The sequence below is a fragment of the Myotis davidii genome, unplaced genomic scaffold, assembly GCF_000327345.1.
Source record: "Myotis davidii unplaced genomic scaffold, ASM32734v1 scaffold323, whole genome shotgun sequence".
Taxonomy (NCBI): domain Eukaryota; kingdom Metazoa; phylum Chordata; class Mammalia; order Chiroptera; family Vespertilionidae; genus Myotis; species Myotis davidii.
Genome location: NW_006295491.1, coordinates 922097 through 927761, shown reverse-complemented (window position 1 = coordinate 927761; position 5665 = coordinate 922097).

Sequence of the window (5665 nt, the reverse complement as noted above, 5' to 3'; positions counted from 1 at the left end):
TGTTCACTGACTTCTTTTTTTTTTTTCCATTGATTTCTTTCTTCAAGCTCTATTCTGTGCCCCATTTTCTAGTTCTTTATTTCCCGACATCCCGATTTATCTATTTACTTACTCAAAAGTTTTATTGAAATCTACTGTGTACAAGTTACAGGGTGAGCCTTGAGGTTACCATGGTGAGCGAAAGCAAACAATTCCTTTTTACGGCCCTAGTGAGAGAAACATGCATTGATCTCACAAGTGGAATGATATAGTTGCCAACTAAGCTAAATGCTGTGAAGGAAAATAACGCATAGCTAGGCTGAAGAGTAAGGGGAGTGGAGGTGAGTTGAGACCTGAAGGAGAAGTGGGTCTACAGCTGGGGAGGGATGACAGTGCCAGTGGAGGTAGTGGTGATGGTGGAGTTGATGGTGATGGTGAAGTGGGGGGTAGTAGTGGTGATAATACTGGAGATGATGTTGGTGGTGAAGATGTGGTGATGATGGAGGGGTTGGTGGTAGAGGATAGCATGGACGACAGAGGGAACGGCACATGCAAAGGGCCTGTGGTGGGTGGGAACTCTGTATGTCTGAAAACCTAATGGGGCTAGTACACAGATGGTGAGGGGGCAAGGAGGAGAGGCCGGCAGGGTAAGCAGAAACACACCACAGACCCTGCACAGCCTTGTAGGCTAAGTATCCCGGTCCTAATCCTAAGAACAATATGGAAGCCACAAAAAATTTTTTGAGTGTTTTTTAAAATTCTTTATTGTTGAAAGTACTACATATGTCCCTCCCTCACTTGTCCTCTCCCAGCCTGCCCCGCCCCTCAATTGTCTGTGTCTATTGGTTATATTTATATGCATACAAGTTCTTTGGTTGATCTCTTATCACCCCCCACAAAAGGATTTTAAACTTGGGGTGGGGTGAAGTGATCTGATTTGCATTGTTAAAAAGATCACTGAAGATCTTCTTTACTGTCCAATAATGGTAGCTACTAGCTACACATGGCTACTGAGTACTTGAAGTGTTGCTGGTTTTAGTTGAGATGTGCTGTAAAGCTAAAATACACACTGGATTTAGAATCTATAATAACAAAAGGGTTATATGCTGATTAGACCGGACATCTTCTGGACGTCATTCCAGACATCCTTCCCGAGGAAGCTGGGGCTGGAGGGAAACAGCACGGGTCCCAGGTGCCGGCAGCCAGGGAAGGAAGGCCTATTCTGGCACAAATTTTTGTGCATCAGGCCTCTAGTCCTATAAATAAAGAGCTACTATGCTAATTGGACTGGGCAGTGAAATGACCTTCCAGAATGACCTTCCGGAATGACCAGTGGGCAGGGGGCAGGGCTTCGAGGGCCAAGCCCCTTGCATGAATTTTGTGCATCAGGCCTCTAGTACTTTATATGAAAAAAAGAATGTACAGTATCTCATTTTAAAAATATTGATTACATATTGAAATTATAATATTTTGGGTTAAATAAAATGTAATTAAAACCCATTTTACCTGTTTCTTGCTAACCTTTTTTTTATTGCTTAAAATATTACCAAGAGTGGTACATATGTCTCTTGGTTTTCCCCCCTTGACCTTCCCCAGCCTCCCCTACCCCCCAGTGTCTGTGTCCATTGGTTATGCTTATATGCATGCATACAAGTCCTTTGGTTGATCTCTTACCGCCCCCCCCAACCCTCTGTGCAGTTTGACAGTCTATTCGATGCTGCTCTGCCTCTGTAACTATTTTTATTCGTCAGTTTATAATGGTCTTTATTATCCATAAATGAGTGAGATCATGCGGTATTTTTCCTTCATTGACTGGCTTATTTTACTTAGCATAATGCTCTGCAGGTCCATCCATACTGTTGCAAATGGTAAGAATTCCTTCTTTTTTACATAGTATTCCATTGTGTAGATGTACCACAGTTTTCTATTTATTTATTTATTTATTTATTTAAATCTTTATTGTTCAGATTATTACAGTTGTTCCTCTCCCCTCCCCCCATAGCTCTCCTCCACCTAGTTTCCACCCCACCCTCGGCCCTTACCCCTCCCACTGTCCTCTTAATTAGTGACTTTGAGCATGTTTTCATATGTCTTTCGGCCTTCTGTATGTCCTCTTTTGAAAAGTGTCTATTTAGGTCCATTGCCCATTTTTTTGATTGGATTATCTCCCTTTTGTTAAGTTGTATGAGTTCCCTATAAATGTTGGAGATTAAATCCTTATCGGTGATAACATTGGCAAATATGTTCTCCCATGCAGTGGGCTTTCTTGTTGTTTTGTTGATGGTTTCTTTTGCTGTGCAGAAGCTTTTTATTTTGATGTAGTCCCATTTGTTTATTTTCTCTTTAGTTGCCAATGCCCTTAGGAGCTGTATTGGTTCTTGCTAACCTTTTTAAATGTAGCTACTAGGAAATTTAAAATGATGCAAGTAGCTTGCATTTGTGGTTCCCTTTGTGTTTTTATTAGACAAACTGTTCTAGATCAGTGTGAAGAAGGAGCTGCAGAGAAGGCAAAGCAGATGAGAAACTTAGGAGGCTGTCTGTAGTCCAGGCGAGAGGTGAAGGTAGCTTGGACGAGGATGACAGCAGTAAGAATAGAAAGACTTGGATGGATTTGAGGTAAAATTAACTGGACAAAGTACTGTAGCAGATGCACCTGGGTGTATGGATGGCGGTGCCACGTGTTGAAATGAAGAGCACCAGAAGGGGAGCAGCCTTGGCCAGAAATATCATGACGTAAGATTTGGACATGTTGAGTGGACATGCTCTGGGACATCCATGTGGAAATACGTCTCAAGTAGGAAGTTGCTATTCTAGGTCTGGAGCCCAGAAATGTCTGGGCAGGAGACTTCTTACATGTGAAAGGGATTGGCATGTACATGATCATAAACAAGACTTCTTAAGAGGAAAGTAGGCTGCGAGGAATGGCCTAGGATCTAGGGAAACAGGGGAGGGAAGGATAAGTTTGAAAAGGAGAGTTGGAAAGGAAAACTAAGTATGTGGGGAAGGGACCAAGTCAGCGGATGGGATGATGACAGATGACATAGGAGGGCAAGAGGTGAGCCTGGCGCCTCAGAGCAACTGGTTTTCTACAAAAGATTAGGAAAGCAATAGTCAGAGATTTTCTCACTGGATCAGGGACGGGGGTTCGTGGCTCTGAGGATGTCCTTTGTGGAACACCGTGGAACAAGAGAGTCCATCCCACCATAGCGACTGGGATTTGGCACAGACCATCTCTCAGTAATGGAAGTGGGCTGGAACTGTGGCATGATACACAGCGTCTACACAGTGGGATCTCTACCAGTTAATGAAAGCGCACAGAAGCCATAGCATTAGGAGGGCGGGCCGATGGCAGGACACACAGGAGCAGACTGGAAGGCACCCATGACTAACTGGCCCTGCAGGAAGCGGTGCTGGCTGGCAGCAGAAGAGGAAGAGCAGCAAGTTCACAGGGGGAGGAAGGGAGGACTTGGAAGTTATTTTGAGTAACTCAAATTTCATTTTTTTTATGTTCTCAAAATTTTTTGTCTGCAGGATTTGCTTTCGCTTTGTGATTTCATATGTAAGTGGCTAAATCTGCAAAGTTAAAAACCTTGTCCTTCCTTAAGCTTTTAGGGTCCACTGGCTTTTTGTAAATCTACCAACTTTAAAGATCACTTTAAAAGGGACTTTGGCTTATGTTTGATCCTATTTGCAAACATAGCTAATGAAACTTTAAAATAGTTTAAGCTCCATTTATACAGTAATATGTTTGATATCCTCTTAAAGTGTCTCAGTTGTTGGACGTAACAACACTTTCCTGAGTTAACTTTTGTAACACATATAAAGATGGTGAACTTTAAGCTGTCTTAAATGTTTCAATATGTGACAAATGCTTCAATATATGTTTCCACAAACAAAAAAATTTCAACCTAAAGTCATAAGTATAAATAAAGTATACATTTTCAGTGTGACCTTGACTCTAGTAGGCCGAATTATTTTAAATGTGACGATTCTTTAAAAACAAAGTATTCACAGATTTATGTAAACACTAAATTGTAAGTCTTCCAGGGATTGCATCCAGAAACTTTTGGGGCCAAATATAATACCCCATACAATTGCCAAGAAAACAGCAATCTCTGGGCTGGAAAAGATACTTACACATCCGTAGGAAACCATGACATCATCATACATAATTAGGGGAATTCCTTCTTAAATAGTTAACCAGTGAAACTGGCCAGGAAGGTGGCAGAATTCTTGGCTATGACCCCGTGACTAGTACACACTGAACCCTAGTTATGCTTTATAAAGAAGGCAGTGGTTGCATGGCTCATGTTCCTGTGTTTGAGTCATATTACGACCTCAGTTTTTCCATTCATATAGAAATAGGCAACCCCTCCGACCCACACTGCTGCACCACGCGATTGGATTTAGCAGTGATTTGATTCTTAAGATATTTACCTATACTTTCCAAGGAGTTCCCAAGAACGTGGAACGTGATTCTGCCTTCTTTTCATATTCTTTCTGCCTGATGAGACCAGACCATCCTTATAGATATTAAAATGATACTAGTTGCACACTCATGGTTTTGTCTGACTGCACGGTTGGAAATCATGCACTATTATTTCTTTGTTCCCATGTTTAATTGAGGGCAGCAGTTGTGTGGCAAGGGCAGGAAGTCAGAGCACAGAGCCACTGGTCAGACTCTCCCTTGCTGTCCCACTGTGTGTCTGCAATGGCCATGTCGGATGTTTATACTCCTCCTCCTCCAGACCTAAGTGACATTCTGAAAGTTTCCATTCACCCTTCAACAAGCATTAAATGTTTGGTGCTGACTCTGCTTCACTGCAAAAGGAAGAATAAAACCCATGCCCCGGTTTGAACCTTTAATGAGAATCAGGGGTGTGGAGTAGGAACAGAGAAAACCTGGATGTAGGATAAAAATCTGGCTTCAAACCTCAGTTCTGTCATTGACAATTTGCATGACATTTCCCCCGTGTGTAAACGAGGAGCAAGAAAGCTTCCCCCGCTTCCGCTTCCAATCTTGAGGTGTGAAGATCAGATGGAATTATGAACATGAAACGCACTTTGTTCACAAGAAGGCAGTTTACTTTTTAAAAAGGCACTGGTTTGCTTCCCTTATAAAACATTCCTCACTGCCTGGGATAAACTCGTTTCTGTGGCAACGAAGAAAGCCCATCTGGGGCTGTTTTTGGAATTACCTTGAGAAATGGGGGTGGAATGGAGCCAGGGAAGGACGGAAGGGCTCAGGTTCAAAACCTCAGCTGTCTGTGGCTCCCACATCTCTAGGGAGGGACTAGGGATGGGAGACTGGGTGTGTGTGTGTGTGGGCGGGGGAACCCCGGAATCTGGGGCTGTACGTACCTGCTCTGCCTGCAAAATCTGGCTAGTGATTGGTGAACTACTTTAACACCGGAGAGCATAGTGCCGAGAGGCGGGGAAGAACGATTCCTGAACTTGAATTCGGTATCCAAGGATGGAAAAGAATGGAGAAGTGGTTTAAAGACGCAGTGCTTCAGGGTAGTGGAGGCTGGGGTGTGCAAAGCCTCAAGAAAATACTGACTGGTTGGGTGATCAGCCTTCTCAGGGGTTGCGAAATCTGCCCCTGTGATTCGGGCAATCCCATGACGACGGGGCTTCCAGCATTTCGGTTCTATTTCCTGCGCCTCCACCCCGGCCCGGATCACCT